General features: G+C 40.1%; 1 protein-coding gene across 15 annotated transcripts in view; it reads left to right on the top strand.

Annotated features, from left to right (window-relative positions):
- TENM2 (teneurin transmembrane protein 2) overlaps nucleotides 1–18596 on the top strand; it is a 1251785-nt gene that overhangs the window by 1204108 nt on the left and 29081 nt on the right. The window lies entirely within an intron of this gene.

Genomic DNA, 18596 nt, shown 5'->3' with positions numbered 1-18596 from the left:
TGCTGAGGAATTTGATGAACACTGAAAGAACACAAATTTTATAATGTACTCTTTACACTCAAGGAGTTAACAGTCCAGTAGAATATATAGATGCAGGATAATCCAATGGGATAAGTGAGAGGAACATCCAGGGCCTGATGGAATCACAGAGCAGGAGAGATTGCCCAGCCTAAGGTGATAAGGGGAGGCTTCCCAAGAGGAAATAACAAGCTAACCAAGCAGAAAGTTTTAACAAACCATAGCTTCCCCAGACTAGGCAACTGACCCCAAAGTTACTTCTTTTAAAAACAAAGACACAATACTCATTGAGGATTCCGTGAGGCAAGCAGTATGTTAAGTGCTTTACTTATTTTCAACAACCACATGGGGATAGTTATCCCTGTTTTTCAGATAAAGAAACACAGGCTCTGGGAGGTACATAACCCATCCAAAGGCACCATGGCTAGAAAATGGCAAAGCCAGGACTCAGTCCCAGTTCCATATTTGTGTCTGGCTCACTAGCCAGTATTCTTAACCACCAAGCCCCATAGCTTCCTGTTTAAATTCATAATCATCCAGATAATCGGGGTCCTGCCCTACTCATTCATCTGACTGATTTTTAACATCATGCTAACCTCTTTCCCCATGGTGGGGTGGGGTGGGGGGGGGCCAGGGATCCCAGTCTTCACCAAATTCACATATTCACTAAACACCTACCACTTGTCAGGCACTGAAGATCTATATGACACACCAAGCCTACCCTCCTGCAGCTTACAGTCAGGGATGGGGGAAAGGGACAAGAAGGGCAGATAGTGAATACAGTGATAAATAACTAAAATAATTATGATTAAGATAAGCACTAGGAAGACAGTAAACAATGGAAAAGAGTAGAAGTGTCACCATCAGCGTAACTTTTGCCTGTTATTGGATTGAAATCCACCCAGCCCAGGTTACCTCCCTGCAGAGCCAGGCCACTGCATATTAAGATTCTGCTTTCATCTAGCTGGAGTTTCATTGTTCACATTAGGTTATCAGCAGTCTCCCATGTTTTCCTTCCAACGCTGGTATCTGCAAAGTTGCAAACGGCACTATCTTCCCAAAGACAAAAAATGGAATGAGATTAGTAGCTAAATCCTTAATGACTGGATTTCAGGCCTGTGTAATTGATTTTTGATATGCTGTACTGTAGAAGTTGATTATAAGTAGTAATCGTGCCTTTTCTCTGATAAATCAGTTATGCTTTTTGACTAAGTTTTCCAAATAAAGATAAATGTGGCCCTAAAATAAAATGGCTATAATCCCAACACTGAATATTAAAAATCTTAATAATGGTACTTGTGGTAATTAGCAGAAGTTAGGCACGCAAATCTTATAACTGAATTTCTGCCAGGTTTAGATTTGCTGGCATCATGTTTATGCAAATCAAAACACAGCTTTATCTATCAACACCTCAACATTTAATTGTCTGGTGTTAGTTCCTGTAACAATAATCACATATCCATTTAGCTCTCTTAAATGAAAATCACTATGAGATTATAACAGGTTGAGTGGACTGAAAATGTAATTTGAAAATGAGGGAGAAAGCCTGGAATTTATTTGCATCTCATTTATTTTAATTCAATTCATAAATTGTTTAGTGAATGAAATAAAAGCAACTCCTAGAAATTGCAGGAGAGCAAAGCAATTGCAAGAAGGTGTAAAGGAAAGGTGAGGCAGGATGTGGATCAAGAGAACTGGTGAGTGTCCTTTTTGTCAGATTCTTTATGAGCCCAGGGCAGGGAAGTTTGCAGCCCCTGAACCACAGGTACCTGTTGGCCCCCACAAGGCAAGCAGTTTCTTCTCTCCTTACCTCCAGGCCTGACATTTCTTTTCACTCCGTCTTGACTTCCATCGTCAAATGGACTCTTAGAGGAGAACATTACATTTTATAGCTGTAATTGTTTTCCTGTGTATAACTAACACATTTTTTTAAATTTTCTCCTTAAGTCTCCTCTGCATTTGGGCTGCAAATTAAACCAATATTATAAATTCTTTTAAAAAGATGTGGGCTAAGTGCCAACTATATGCCAAGCACTATGGAGGTGAGAGAGAGAAAACTAAATCCTCACCAGTAAAGAGCTTGCAATCTAGTAGAGAGGCCAATGTAAACAGTGTGGTGTAAGCTGTAACAGAGGCAGTGTCACAAGGAACACTGGATAGTTCGTTGTGTCAGGAGGGGATGAGATGAGGCCAGATAATAAATAAGCCCTGAAATCTCAGGAGCTTACCACATCACCTTCCACATAAGGCAGGCAGCTTGACCTAATGATGATTCATGGCATTTGCTGTCTTGGGACCCCCCCCCCCAGTAAGCAAATGACCTCTCAGGTTGCTCTGGAAGGAACGAGGGGCTGAATGAGCAGAGATGGACATGGTGTACATCACTTCCACCCACTCTAGTGAGAACGTTTCCACTGAACTGCACAGAAGCCTAGGAAATGTTGTCTTTCTGGGTGCCTAAGAAGAAAAAAACCAAAAGAGTTGAACACATAGCAGGTTCTCTGCCACCTCATACAGAAAGGTTGGAATCAGTTCTGCAGAGCAGTGGGAATTAGCCTGGCAAAGATACAGGGAAGGAGTGATGAGACCAACAGTGTTGCCTGTGAGACAACAAAGAGGTCCAAAAAGGGAAGAACATTTCAGGAAACCTTAACTCAGTTTGGCCATGGGGAAGGGGAATGTGTTACATTGTGGTGCAGGAAAAAAAAAAAAAATGAGTTGGCCAGAGGCAGCACATGGAAAAGCATATTTTGCTAGGCTGACATTTATCAAGAGGACTATGGGGAGCTGTTCCAGGGTTTGATTAGCAGAATGATGTGTTGGGATGTGTAGTCTTAGAAAGACCTCTCAGGCTTCCTTAGATGTGGAGGATGATAGATCAGAAGGGGACAAGATAGGAAGACAGGGACAACACAGAAGCAATTGCAGTAACCCAAACAAAGAACTAAATCACTAACACTAAAGAGAGAAAGAAGAGGGAAGGAAAGATCTGAGAGCGATTTAGTACACACAATTAACAGGATTTGACAAGTAGGAGGGTTGCTGTATCATGCTCTCCTTTTGAGGGTTCCTGTCCCTAAGTCATATGGACTGGGAAACTGAGTGGCTGACTAGACTTTGTGAGGTGGCCTACTAGGATGACAGACACGTGGCATTCTGGCAGCCCCAGCCCTGACTCTTGGAATAGGGAAGAAAGTGTTGCTCCTTCATGGAAAGCAGGGAATTTGCAGAGAACCTGTGGTGCAGCAACTGAGGGTATCAAGCATTGAAGACAACAGACTTACCTTTCCAGGGACTATCAAGCTCCTGGAAGTCTGGCCAGTTGAATTACGCAAGGCCCCAAGGCTCTGAGCTTCCCTAGGATTCAGAAGAAACCAAAATTTCCAGTGAAGCTACCATGATAGACCAGTGCCCAGTGAAATTCTAAGCCACCTAGGTAGCCCTCCTCCCAGCAATCCAGTCAGGAACATCTCTTAGGTGAGTAATGTGTCAATAGCATTTCCATATGGGCTGGTCTAATGTAAGATGGTAAATATAGACCATCCTTCCACCAAAAACTTTATGATGCTTCGACAAAATTTGGAGTGCTAGTCCCTTCTTCCTGGCCCAAACTCAATGTGAGAATAATTTTCATTATGTCTCCTAAGGATGTCTCAAGTAATCTCATTTGAAAGTCTTTTCCACTACACTCCTTTCTCTGTTCTCCCCAGCCTTGCAAAAGCACATGAAACTGTTGTATCAGGGCATCTATAAGCTCCATGAGCACAGGAACCATCTCACCACTGTATCCCTGGTGACAAGTGCCATGTGGTAGGCACTCAGACAATACATGAAGAAGAGGTGAGGACATGCCTCCTTAAGGCTCCTCTTTAGAAGAAGTGTGTGAATTCCCTCCCCTCCACCTTTCACCCAAAGCAGGCATGAGTTCACCAACACATTTGCCCTATATCTGTCAGGAATCTTTCCACTGCAAAAGACAGGAAGTACACTCAAACTAGCATAATAAAAAAGGGGCATTCATTGTCTTGCCTAATGGGTCCCCAAAGGCCCAAATGATGTCATCAGGCTGATATCTCTTTTTCTCTCTTTCTCGTGGTCCCCTTTAATCCAGCATTATTTCTGTTGGCAGTTGGCCTCATTTTCTCCCATGGTAGACCAATGACCTTTCCACACTGAGGGTTCAGACAGAGTTGGCCAAAATTGACTTCAGGCTGACATCAACTTAGCTTACTGAACCCAGAGGAAAGGATCTCCCACAGCACTTATATTTAAAAAATGGTAATAATCCCAGGTGTCTAACCTGGTACAGATGCAGATCTATGATTGGCCAGGATTGGGTCACACATGGACACATGTATCTTGTGATGGACATCTCAGTAAAAACATCTAAACACAGGAAACCTTACAGAAATGGGGTGCTACACCCAAATAAGGAATATAGCAGGTTAAATATCTCTCTCTCACACACACACACACACCAAATATATTCTACATCCCTCCAGAGCCTAATCCGTAAGGTAAACTCCTGGCCCTGAGGGTTTAATAATGCATCTCCACCAGAAAGTCTTTTTCTAGATTTTTTGGAAGAACAGAAACCAACCTCCCCTTCTACTGAGAATTAAAACTTCAGCTTTTTCCTGAAATGGATTTAGTGCATGATTCTCTCTGAAAAGGAAGCATACAACCACCCTCTAGGATATTTCCTCCTGATTACAATTTGCTGGGAGACTGTAGAAGTAAGAAACAACTACATGAGTAGGTAGCAGAACAAAAGAAAAATCACTTCTAAGATCATCTTCCATCATGATAGTGGTATTAGTGTTCTTCCCAAGAAGAGGTGGGAGTTAGTAATTTTGGTTTTGGTTTTCATGTGATTAATATGACATTGTAATTACACACTGGCTTGTGTTAGTTTTGCCTTTGTGCCAAATGACAGTGACATAGGACTGAGATGGGAGGCAACTGTGCATGCAGACACATGCTTGTGAACGCAATTCTGCATGGAGCCCACTCAAGCAGCTCTGTTAACACTCACAGTTATCATGAAAGCCTGAATTTTACCAGCCCCTTCCTGCCACAGTGCTTTCATCCTACACCAATAGTTTATATTCCAAACATCTGAGTTTTGGCACTGTACTAGGCACTCAGTGTATATTGGTGAACCAAAGAGACAAGACTCAATGTGAGTAGTGCCTGTGCAGACAGGACTTTGTGATAAATTTAATACCAACTTAATATATAATTAGAAGGGCAAGCCTCTGCAAACACGTTAAACAACGTATTCCCCAACCAAGTATTACTTTTGGGTGACTTCCTATTTTGGGATGGAGTGCCGGAAGAGTGAAAAGACCCTCATGCCCTAGCAAAGGGAAACATTTAATAATCGAATAAATGAACAAATAATATAAAGACACTGTGATGGGTGCCATAAAGAAAAATACAGGGTGCAGATAAGAGGGAATATCTGATTTAGGTTAGGCCACACTAAGAAAATTACATTTGAGAGGCACCTGGGTGGCTCAGTCGGTTAAGTGTCCAATTCTCGGTTTTCACTCAGGTTATGATCTTGCGGTTCATGGAATAGAGCCCCACGTCAGGTTCTGTGCTGACAGTGTGGGGCCTGGTTAGGAGTCTATCTCTCTCTTCCTTCTCTCTCTGCCCATCTCCCCACTCATGCTCTCTTTCAAAATAAATAAATATATTTTTCAAAAGAAAGAAAATGACACTTGAGCTGAGAACTGAAGAATAGGGATTTTCCAGGCATGGGATGGGAGGCAAACCTATGCCAGTGTATCAGCATGTTCAAATGCCTTGAAGCAGAAGAAACTGTTGCTTATATCCTGAGCAAGAGAGCTAGCGTGACTGGAGCAAACTAGGTAGGGGCAAGGTCACAGGGACAGGCCCTTAGTGACCCTGGTAAGGATCTTAGAAATACACAAGTCCTCCCCAGATTGACACATTGGTGAGTGCAAAGGAGCATTCATCTGCAGACTGGACTATCTACTGTCCTCCTTAGAGGCTAGGGGGAAAAAACATACTTGCATTCTGGAAAGTTCAGGTTGAAAGGTGACAGGTACAAGTCTGTTCAGGCTGCCTGGGCTGAGTCTACATACAGATGCCTCTCTTTTCTGCCACATCTATGCCAACAGACCGCCCACCTCTACTAGAATATTCCCACAGCACCTGAAACTAAGTTGTCTACCAGTGTGGGACCTTCGCTTCTTAGGCTTTCACTTGCTGACCTCCCCACCTGGACTATTCTCTTCAACTCTTTTCCTGCCCTCACCTGTAAAGTCTTACTCCTCCTTCAAGCCCCCACGGAGGCAGCACTTCCTGTAAGAAAAGGTCCTTGTGTGCCCAGTTCTAAGTATCCTTCCCTCCTTCCCAGTGTTTACTCTCCTAACAGCACTAATATTTTCATGGTTGGTTCATGTGTCTTTACCCTCCTCTGACCTGTAAGTTCCATGAGAGCAAGAGCCATAATTGTCTTGCTCTATCCTAAGTGCCGGTCACAGTAACAAGCACATAATAGGTGCTCAGTAAATATTTAGTGAATTGATAAATGGGATTTTAAGTTAACGTCATGAAAATCCACTCTCTGAAACCTCTATTAATTCCAGATTTGGGGACCCTCCCAGAATGACTCTAATTGCTCTTTGGAATGAAGCCCTTCAGTTATTTGGAGATCACATTTTCTCTTCCCAGTTTTCCATATTAGAACCGTACATCGTCAGAGTTGCCATGGTTCTTATGGTGGGTCTAATTCAACCCTCTTATTCACAAATGTTTGCTGAGTACCAAGCACTTTGAAAAATAACATGGACACTAAGAAAAAGGAAGTCCCTACCCACCAGCAGTTCACAGGCCATTACAGATAAGGAAACTGAGGCATTCAAGGTGAAAGACTGCTTTGCAATGACAAAGCCAATCAGTGTCAAAACTGCAGAGTTAAAACTGAAGCTCAAATTCAGGTCTACCCTTCCACCTCACCATCATCCAAAACAGCAAGCCATCCAAAAATAATGTTTGCTTAGGGAATACATTATTTAATGTGTTTGCAGAGGCTTACCCCTCTAATTATGCATTATTTAAGCTAATATTAAATTTATAGCAAGTTGTTTTGTCTGCACAAGCACTGATCCCAATGTAGCATTGAGTCTTGTATGGCAACTAGGGAGAGCTGCTTTATAAATCCCAGAGGACTGACCCAGACAGGAAATGAAGATGTCATCCTGGCCTCACTTTTCCTCTGGGTAGATGAATACCTAAACTCTCCAAGGCAGGAAATTGGCTTTTATATGCCTCCAGGCATGGGAAAGCTCTCCCCCCCCCACCACCTTTTTGGGGTTTCCCACACTCAAAACACGACAGGCAAGGTATTCCTCTGCAAGTCTATCTGAAACCTCTCCTGCCGTGCAACAATGACATTTCCTGGAGGGGATCCAGCCCAGTGTTAATTTCCTCCTTCATGTTTCTCAAATCACCAGCTCCTGTCATTGCCCCTCGAGCTAAGTTAGAGTCACTGGTTATAGGCCCAGCAGGGCCATTTTGACGACAGCGTTTCCTTTTCTCAGGGTTTTTTACGAGCCTTCTTGTGACAGGCGTATACTTGGTGAGATCAAAACATTCTGGGGGGAGATTCCACAGGGGAAACTACTTCCCAAAGTCCGCCCTCTGCAAAAATAAAAACCATGCTAAATAGCTGAGTTTTATTAACTGGGGAAGCCAGGCTGAGGAAAATGCCCGATAATTAAAAATAATGGCTTCCTTACAAACACAAAATTGTATTAATTTAAAAATTGGTTTCTCTGTCACTGAATACCTACCAAGCTGGCTGGGAAGGGAATTGTGCTGATCCTGGCAGTGAAAATAATTCAAAATAACTTTTATGTTCTCCAGGAAGCCTCAAGGTTAATTTAAATATTGTTAGATGGGTAATTTAATTCAGAATAAAAGAACAGTGTGGCTACATTAAAGCTCCTGCACACTCTAAACTGGAGGCAGATGCCCAGGAAGTACTGAGCATGCCTTTCCAGCCCTCCTGCATCCCACACCCCACAGCCGAGGCATCTCCTCTTCACAAATGGTACCCTAGTAATTAAAGATACTTGATTCCTCAACAGGCCTAAACACCTTGGCTCAGCTTCCAGTAAACTTAATTATTAGAAGGATTGCACATTTTTATAGAAATTGCACATTTCAAAAGCTAACTCAGAGTGACATCACCAAGATGATGACGTAAGTCGCTCTCCCCCTCTCAAGAATAAATAACTATTAATGGACAGGACACCACTGACACAATCCTAGAACATGGGGGTGAGGCTGAAGTACTCCCCTGAACCACAGAGACCAAGACAGATTGGATTAGAAGGCTAAGAGGAACAGCTACATATTGACCACATGGTCCCTCCCCAAGGCCAGTGCCGCACCATGTAGAGTGGTCTCCCTTGAGCCTTCAGGTCCTCCAGGGGTGAAAGGGAACCAGATGGGACATCTAGCCACACACACACACACACACACACACACAGCCTGTGGGTTACTTTGTGAAAGCTCCTACTCCAGTCTTTCCCTACAAGAACTACAGGAGAATCTGCAGGGCTTGAACCCTAGGAAACTGATTATGATAGAGACAAAAGGAGAAGCTTGCCAACAGCCAGCACACCAATCTTGGCAGACCAAGTTCTTACCTACAGAGCCCAAGTAGTACTCCCAACAAGCAGCTCATCTGCAGAACCAAATTGTTGGTGCAATCTTAACATGGAACTCAACAGGGTGCAAATCTGCCTGATGTAGGTCCTCAAATGAGGAGTTTCACTGGCCCTGGAGCCCCTCCCCAGGCAGGAGAGCTGAACCATAACCCCATGCACTGTTGAGTGTGGCTCCCAGCCCCATCTGACTGGGAGGGCTGGTGAGACCACCTGGCAGCTGAATGGCCCAGTAGTGAAAAGCTAAGAGGAAGGCAGACAGAGCTGATCACCCCCAAAGTACAACCAGTACCAGACAAGGAGGGTATGCCCACACAGGAGGAGTTAGTTCACAGCCCCACCCACTGCTTAATATAGCTCCTGGCCACTACCAACCAGAAAGCCTATTCAAAAAATTTTGGAGGTTCTTGGAGTGGGCCCTTTTACTCTACCCAGGCAAGGGAGCTAAATCATAACCACACCCACTGCTGAATGTGATTTCCCATCCTGACTGGCCAGAGGGGCTGGTGGCAATGTCTGAAATGTGGTTATATACCTCTCAGCAAGCTGAGAGGTAAGCACACAAGCTGATAGCCTACAGAGCAAAGCCAGTGGCCCTATTCAGCTAAGGAACTTGGAGCAAGAGTTGGCTTGAGTCAAGACCACAGAGTCTTACAAGCTTTGGAACTAGTTCTGCTGCTGCACGTGGACAAGGAAACCAATTCATAGCCCTGCTTATTGCTGAATACAGCCTTCAGCCTGCCCTACCACAGAACCTAACCATATCACATAGGAAGCTGCATTGCCCTTCTTACAGTGGCACTTGGAAAGAATGCAGAGCCCCTGGCTTTCCTCTTCTGCAGAACAAAAACAGCGACTCTGTGTAGACAGGGAATTCAGTGCAAACTCTTCCCTGATTTGGATTCCTAAACAATAAGCTGTGAAGGACCTAGATCCCATTCTGCTATCCTGCCAGGGCAGAGAAGCTAATTCATGGTCCCATTTTTTGATTAAATACAGTACCCAGGCCCAACAGTCTAATAAGCCTCACCAGAGAACCAGGAAACCACAGAGCCCATCCTACAGCCTCAACTGGACAAGGAACCAAGCCAGAAGTCCACTGCAGCTTGTTTTCACCCTTGACTTCAAAGCTCAGGGAGTTGCCTTGCCCAGAAATTAACCCTGAAGCAAGGCCCACTTGCCCAAGGACATTACCATCAGACATATCCAGAAACCCAAACTGGGCTAACTAGTGAAGAACTGTCTTTACCAAAGTAAATCTATGAAGTCTTAAAGGCGAGACCACTTACTCAAATGTGCAGATACAAATGCAAGGAATCACCAAAGGAAACTAATAAACTAATGAACAAGATAAGAAGTTCAACAAAGAAACAGAAAACATCTAGGCACCTGGGTGACTCAGTCGGTTAAGCATCCAACTCTTGGTTTCAGCTCAGGTCATGATCTTGCAGTTTCGTGGGTTCAAGCTCCACATTGGGCTTTGTGCTGGCAGCACAGAGCTTGCTTGGGATTCTGTCTCCTCTCTCTCTCCATCTCTCTGCCCCTCCCCCACTTACGCTGTCTCTGTCTCTCTCAAAATACATAAACTTAAAAAAAATAGAAAACATAAAAATCCTAGACCTGAAAAATATAGTGACTGAAGAGTTCAGTATAGTGCTACAAAGGCAGACTTGATAATGCAGAAGAACCAATAACCTGGAATATAGGACATTTGAAATTACCCAGAGTAGTAAAAAGAAAAAAGGATAAAAATGAGTAGGGAAAGCCTACAGAATTTATGAGACATATTCAAAAGAAACAATATCTGCATTAGGGGAATTCCAGAGGAAGAAGACAAAGAGAAAGGGAAACTATATTTGAAGTAATAATGGCTGAAAACTTCTCAAACCTGGGGAAAGAAATGGACATCCATGAGGCCCAAAACCTCCCAAATAGTTGACTTTGAATAGGCCAACACCAAGACACATTATAATTAAATTGTCAAAAGTCAAAGACATGGGGTGCCTGGCTGGCTCAGTCAGTAGAATGTGCAACTCTTGATCTTGAGGTCATGAGTTTGAGCCCCACATTGGGTGTAGAGATTACTTTCAAGGGAACACAGACTTTCCTAAACAAACAAAAGCTGAGGAAGTTAATCACCACTACACCTGCCTTACAAGAAATGCTAAACAGAGTTCTTTAATTGCAAACAAAAGGATACTAATTAATATTAAAAAAAAAAGAGGGGTGCCTGGCTGGCTCAGTCCATGAAGCATACAACTCTTGATCTTGGAGCCCCACATTGGGTATAGAGAGTACTTAAAAGTAAATGTTTAAAAAATAAGAAAGCACAAAACTCCTTTTAATTGTAAACATGTAGTCAATGTTAGATTCTGTAATATGTTAATGGTGGCATCTAATTCACAACTATAGTTTAAAAGTTATAAAATAAATGTAGTAAGGTACACGTGGGTAGCTCAGTTGGTTATGTGTCTGACTCTCAGTTTCGGCTCAGGTCATGATCTCACGGTTTGTGAGCTCAACCCTTGCATCTGGCTCCACACTGAGTGAGGAGTTTACTTAGGATTCTCTCTCTCCTTTCTCTCTCTCTGCCCCTCCCCCCCAAAAATAAATATTTTTTTAATGTTTTAAAACAACCCCTAACTACAGTAATCTATTATTAGTTACATAATAAAAAAAAAATGTAAACTGTAACATAAATAACCTGAAATGTGACAAGAAAGAGAAGTATAAAGTTTAGGAATTCTATTAAAGTTAAGTTTCTAGCAGTTTAAAATACATTATAATAATTTGAAGATTATTTATGTAGCTCTCAGGGTAATAAGAGATAAACCTATAGTGAATACACAAAAGAAAATATTAAAGAAGTCCAAGCATACTTATACCAAAAGACAAGCACTCCCCCAAAAAGTAGTATAAGAAATAACAACGGATCTACAAAACATCCAGAAAACAATTTTTTAAATGGCAAGTCCTACCCATCAACACATCAAATTCTGCAATGAAAAGTCATAGAATGGCAGGATGGCTAAAAACAAAATTCAGCAATATCCTGTATACACGAGATTCATGTTATGCTTAAAGACACATATACATTGAGACTGAAGAGATGAAAAAAAGATTTCAAACATGTATTAACAACAACAACAACAAAAATGCAGGAATCCCTACACTTCTATCAGACAAAATAGACTTTAAACTAAAAATAGTAGAAAGATGCCAAGTAGATCATTATATAGTAATAAAGTAGTCAATCCATCAAGAAGATATAACAGTTGTAAATATTTATTTACCCAACAGTGGAGCGCCTAAATATATAAAAAGAAAAACTAACAGAACTAAAAGGAGAAATAAACAGCAATACAGTAATAGTTGGGGACTTTAATACCCCACTTTCAATAATCATCCATACAGAGAAGCAATAAGGAAACAGCAGATCTGAACAACATTATAGACGAAATGGACCTAACAGACAATCCAACAACAGCTGAATACACATTCTTCTCAAGTGCACATGGAACATTTTGGGGGGATAGACCATATGTAGGGCCACAAAACAGGTCTTAGAAAATTCAAGAAGTTTGAAATCATAGAGGGCATCTTCTCCAACCACAATAATATAAAACCAGAAATCAGTAATAGGAAGAAAACTGGAAAATTCACAAATACATGGAAATTAAATAACACTCTTTTGAACAATCAACGAATCAAAGAAGAATTCAAAAGAGAAATAGAAAGTTTCTTGAAAGAAATGAAAATGAAACACCAAAACTTGGTGTGCTTGGGTGGCTTAGTTCATTAAGCATCCAACTTTGCCTCAAGTCATGATCTCACATTTCATGAGTTCAAGCCCCACACCAGGCTCTGTAGTGACAGCTCAGAGCCTGGAGCCTGCTTCGGATTCTGTGTCTCCCTCTCTCTCTGCCTCCCTCTCCCAAAAATAAATAAACATTAAAAAAAAGATTAAAAATAAAAAGTCTCAACAAACAAAAGTCCAGCTTCACAGGTGAATTCTATCAGATATACAAAGAATTAATATCTACCCTTCTAAAACTCTTCCAAAAATGGAAGAGGAGCAAACTCTTCCAAACTCATTTTATGAGGCCAGCATTACCTTGATACCAAAACCAGATAAAGACACCACAAGAAAAGAAAATTACAGGCAACATCCCTGATGAACATAGATGTAAAACTTCTCAACAAAATATTAGCAAACCAAATTCAATAATAAAGGGTCATACACCATGAGCAAGTGGGGTTTTTTATCCAGGGAAACAAAAATGTTTCAACATGTGGAAATCAGTCATTATGACCCATTTTATTAACAAAATTAAGGGTAAAAATCATATGATTATCTCAATAGATGCAGAAAAGCTTTTGACAAAATTCAACATTTAAGATAAAAACTCTCAACCAAGCAGGTACATAGGAAACATTCTTCAACACAATAAAGGCCATTTATGAAAAGCCCACAATTAACATCAAAGGCATTGATGAAAAGCTGAAAGCCTTTCCTCCAAGATCAGAAATAAGACAAAGATGCCTACTCTCACCTCTGTTTTGTGTGTGTGTGTGTCTTTGTGTTTTTGGGGTTTTTTTTTTTAATTTAAATTTTAGTTAGCCAACATACAATGCAATATTGGTTTCAGGAATAGAATTCAGTGATTCATGAATTATATAAAACCCCCAGTGATCATCACAACAATTGCCTTCCTTAATGTAAATCCATCACCCATTTAGCCCATCTCCCACCCACCTCCCTCCATCAACTCTCAGTTTGTTCTCTATCATTAAGAGTCTCTTATGGTTTGTTTCCCTCTCTCCTCTTCCCTCACCTTCCCATGTGTTCATCTGTTTTGTTTCTTAAATTCCACATATTAATGAAATCATATGGTATTTTTCCATCTCTGATTGATTTATTTCACTTAGCATAATATATTCTAGCTACATCCGTGTCATTGAAAATGCCAATTTTTGATGACTGAGTAATATTCCATTGTGTATATATACCACCTCTTTATTCACTGATCAGTCAATGGACATCTGGGCTATCTCCATAGTTTGGGTATTGTTGATAATGCTATTAACATTGGGGTATCCCATGCTACAGGGATCCCATGTATCCCTTCAAACCTGTATTTTCACCTCTTATTCAACATAGTATTGAAAATCCTAGCCAGAGCAGTTAGGCAAGAAGAAGAAATAAAAGACATCCAAATTGGGAAGGAAGAAGTAAAACTGTCACTATCTTCAGATGACATAATATTAAATACAGAAAACCCTAAATACTCCATCAAAAACTGTTAGCAAAAACAAATTCAGAAATGTTACATTATACAAAAATCAATACACAAAAATATGTTTTGTTTCTATACATAATGAACTATTAGAAAGAAATTAAGAAGACAAGCCCACTTATAATTACATCACGAAGAATAAAATCATTAGGAAAACATTTAACCAAGGAGGTGAAAGACCTATACACTGATGCAGCACACTGTGGGAACTCTGGCCCATGCCATCCTACTAGAGAACAGCCAGAGGCAAACAGCCATCCTACTAGGGAACAGCCAGAGGCAAAACCCTTGAAACCCCCCAAGCCCATGCCTGCTTCAGCTCAACTGTCTCAACAGAGCAGCCCCAGCACAGAGCACCCCAGGATTCCCTGATCTGCATCCACTCCAGCTCCAGCCATCCTGCCAGACACATACTGTTTACACAGGGGGACATTTCTACATAAGGCCACTCTCAAGATTAGGACAGCTGGCTGTTCCACCTAATTCATAAAAAGAAACACACAAACAAAATGAGGAGACAAGGGACTATATTTTAAACAAAAGAACAAGATAAAACCTCAGATGGAAAAAACAGAAAAAGTAATTTACCTGATAAAGAGTTCAAAGTAATGGTCATAAAGAGCTCACTAAACTCAGGATAAAGAAGGATGAATACAATGAGAACTTCAACAAAGAGTTACAAAATACAAGAAAGGGCCAAACAGAAGTCACAGAGCTGGAGAATGCAGTCACTGAACTGAAAAATACACTAGAAAAATACACTAAACAGCAGATTAGATGGTACAGAACAGATCAGCAACCTGGAAGACAGAATAGTATAAACCACCTGATCAGAACAGCAAAAGGAAAAAAGAATTTTAAAAAATGAGAATAGTTTAAAGGACCTCTAGAACATTGATCATACTGATATTTATTATAGGGGCCCCAGAAGGAAAAGAGAAAGGGGCAGAAAATTTAGTTGAAGAAATAATGACTGAAAACTTCCCTAACCTGTGGAGGGAAAAACAGACATCTAAGCCCATGTAGGACAGAAAGTTCCAAACAAGATAAACTCAATGAGATCTACACCAGGACATATTATAATTAAAACGGCAAAAGTTAAAGAGAAAATCTTAAAGGCAGCAAAAGAAAATTTGTCAGCAGAAATTTTGCAGGCCAGAAGGAGTGACAGGATATATTTAAAGTGCTAAAAAGAAAAAACTTGCAAACAAGGTTTGCTCTACCTGGCAAGGTTATCTTACAGAATTGAAGGAGAGATAAAGCGTTCACCAGCAGAGCAAAAGCTAAAAAGTTCATCACCACTAAACCAGCCTTATAAGAAATATTAAAGGATCTTCTTTAAGCCTAAAGGAAAATACCATACTAGAAATTTTAAGAAAATATGAAAGAAAAAAAATCCCACTGGTAAAGGCAAATACAGCAAAAGCAGTAAATTGGCCACTTAAAGAGTGAGTATGAAAGTTAAAAGACAAAAGTAGTATTAACAACTATAATAAGTAGTTAAGGTGTATACACAAAATATGTAAAATAAGACATCAAAATATAAAATGGGGGAGGGCATTAAAATGTGCTTTTAAAATGTGTTCAGACTTAAAAAACTATCAGCTTAAAACAGACATATATGTGTAAGTATGCTATGCATATATGTAAATATACTATATATATGTAAATATATATGAACATCATGGTGACCACAAAACAAAATCCTACAATACATATACAAAAAAATAGGGGTGCCTGGGTGGCTCAGTCAGTTGAGCAACTGACTTCGGCTCAGGTCATGATCTCATGGTTTGTGGGTTCAAGCCCTGCATCAGGCTCTGTGCTGACAGCTCAGAGCCTGGAGCCTGCTTCACATTCTGTGTCTCCCTCTCTCTCTGCCCCTCCCCACTCATGCTCTGTCTCTCTCTGTCTCAGAAATAAATAAACATTTAAAAAAAAATAAAAAAAATAAAGAGAAAAAAACCCAAACATAACACTAAAGAAAACCATCAAATTTCAAAGGAAGAGACCAAGAGAATACAAAAACAATGAGAAAACAATTAACAAAATGGCAATAAGTAAATATCGATAATTACTTTAAATGTAAATGAATAAATACTCCAATTAAAATACAGAGGGTAGCTGAATGGATAATAAACAAGACCTGGGGTGCCTGGGTGGCTCAGATGGTTGAGGGGCTAAGTCTAGATTTTGGCTCAGGTCATGATCTTGTGGTTCGTGGGATGGAGTCCCATGTCAGGCTCTGTGCTGACAGTGCAGAGCCTGCTTAGGATTCTCTCTCCCTCTTTCTCTGCTCCTCCCCTACTCACAGTCTCTGTCTGTCAAAATAAACAAACAAACATTTTAAAAAAAGACCCATCTATATCTTGCCTACAAGAGACTAACTTTAGACCTAAAGACAAACACAGACTGAAAGTAAAGGGCTGGAAAAAGATATTCCATGTAAATGGAAACAAAAAGAAACTGGAATAGCAATATAATTATACCAGACAAAATAGACTTTTTTTAATTTTAGAGAGCAAGAGAGCACACGAGCAAGAGAGAGGGGCAGAGAGAGAGAGAGAGAGAGAGAGAGAGAGAATCTTAAGCAGGCTCCATGCTCAGTGCAGAGCCCAATTCAGGGCTCATTTCCATGACCCTGAGATCATGACCCGACCCAAAATCAAGAGTCACACATTCAACAGACTAAGGCACCGAGACGCCCCCTTTTTTGCTAAGTGAAATAAGTCAGTCAGAGAAAGACAGATATCATATGTTTTCACTCATATGTAGAATTTGAGAAACTTAACAGAAGACCATGGGGGGAAGGGAAGGGGAAAAAGAGAGTTTCAAACAGAGAGGGAGGAAAACAATAAGAGACTTTTAAATACAGAGAACAAACCAAGGGTTGATGGGGAAGGAGGGCAGGAGAGAGGAGAAAATGGGGGATAAGCATTGAGGAAGGCACTTGTTGGGGTGAGCACTGGGTGTTGTATGTAAGTGATGAATCATGGGAATCAACTCCTGAAGTGAAGAGCCACTGTATACACTGTATGTTAGCTGACTTGACAATAAATTATATTTAAAAAAAATATATGAACAATGTTCTTTCAGGAAATTGAAGGATATAAGAAATTGTTCTTTAAAATTACTTTAAGGGGCGCCTGGGTGGCTCAGTCAGTTAAGCATCCGACTTCGGCTCAGGTCATGATCTCATGGTCTGTGAGTTCAAGCCCCACATCGGGCTCTGTGCTGACAGCTCAGAGCCTGGAGCCTGCTTCAGATTCTGTGTCTCCCTCTCTCTCTGACCCTCCCCCATTCATGCTCTGTCTCTCTCTGTCTCAAAAATAAATAAACATTAAAAAATTAAAATTACTTTAAAAGGTTAACATTTATCGTAAAAAGAGAATGCCTTTTTAAAAGAGTCGTTTGCATGCTCTTATTTCTCCCGCTAAAAAACCAAAAATTAATAATGCATATTCATATATTTTACATGGTAAAGACCACACTATATAATTAATTTTATTCCTGTTTTTGATTAATATCACATATGTGTTTCCTTACACCATTCCAAGTCCTTTAAAAGCAGGATTTCTTATTGGAGGCACAACTCTGTCACATAGATGTGTTAGAATTTGCAAAAACTGTCCATGTTTTGCTGTGATCACTGAAATTTCTGATTTTCTAAGTTGAGAATTATAAATAATCGCTTGATCATGCCTTCAAAAATAAATGGTTTCTCTAAAAAGTAAAGATTTTTTTATTCATACAAAATAGACTTTAAAACAAAGACTGTAACAAAAGACGAAAAAGCATGATGTAATGATACAGCAGTCAATCCACGAAAGATGTAACATTCATAAATGTTTATACAGCCAAAATAGGAGCACCTAAATAAATATTAACAGGACATAAAAGGAGAAAATGACAGTAATCCAATAATAGTAGGGTATTTTAATAACCCACTTACAGCAATGAATAGATTTTGGAAACAGAAAATTAATAAGGAAATTTTGGTCTTAAATGGCACATTAAACCAGATAGACTTAATGTCATATATATATATATATATATATATATATATATATATATATACACACACACATATATGTATATATATAGTTACATATATGTATAGTTATATATATAGTTACATATAGTTATATATATAGAGAGAGAGAGAGAGAACATTTCATTTAAAAAAGTACAGAATAGGGGCGCCTGGGTGGCGCAGTCGGTTAAGCATCCGACTTCAGCCAGGTCACGATCTTGCGGTCCGTGAGTTCTAGCCCCGCATCGGGCTCTGGGCTGATGGCTCAGAGCCTGGAGCCTGCTTCCGATTCTGTGTCTCCCTCTCTCTCTGCCCCTCGCCCGTTCATGCTCTGTCTCTCTCTGTCCCAAAAATAAATAAAAAACGTTGAGAAAAAATTAAAAAAAAAAAAGTACAGAATAAAAAAAAGTATATACTATATATATATATATATGTTACATATATACATATATATGTATATATATACATATACATACATATATATGTATATATATAGTTACATATATGTATAGTTATATATATAGTTACATATAGTTATATATA

The sequence above is a fragment of the Prionailurus bengalensis genome, chromosome A1 (genome assembly GCF_016509475.1).
Source record: "Prionailurus bengalensis isolate Pbe53 chromosome A1, Fcat_Pben_1.1_paternal_pri, whole genome shotgun sequence".
Lineage (NCBI taxonomy): Eukaryota > Metazoa > Chordata > Mammalia > Carnivora > Felidae > Prionailurus > Prionailurus bengalensis.
The sequence above is the reverse complement of the archived record's forward strand: the minus strand, read 5'-3'. Positions and strand labels throughout refer to the sequence as shown.